This window comes from Lampetra planeri, unplaced genomic scaffold (genome assembly GCF_965212315.1).
Source record: "Lampetra planeri unplaced genomic scaffold, kcLamPlan1.2.h2 scaffold_1528, whole genome shotgun sequence".
Classification (NCBI taxonomy): domain Eukaryota; kingdom Metazoa; phylum Chordata; class Hyperoartia; order Petromyzontiformes; family Petromyzontidae; genus Lampetra; species Lampetra planeri.
Genome location: NW_027614252.1, coordinates 4,618 through 5,000, shown reverse-complemented (window position 1 = coordinate 5,000; position 383 = coordinate 4,618).

Below are 383 nucleotides of genomic sequence, written 5' to 3'. Positions count from 1 at the left end.
CTCTCGCGCCGAATTCCATCGAGCTGGGAAATCGCTCATTTTTGCGTCGCCAAATATCGTACGAACGCCGTGAAACTTCCACAGGCTTTTTCAGCAGATTTGCACCTGCACTCAAAAAAGTCAAAATTTTTACACATAGACCCCATCAAACGGGAGAAATTGGCCCGGATTGCTCTCATGTGCGTTACGGGGCATCGTTTCTCTCGCGCCGAATTCTCTCGAGCTGGGAAATCGCTCATTTTTGCGTCGCCAAATATCGTACGAACGCCGTGAAACTTCCACAGGCTTTTTCAGCAGATTTGCACGTGCACTCAAAAAAGTCAAAATTTTTACACATAGACCCCATCAAACGGGAGAAATTGGCCCGGATTGCTCTCATGTGC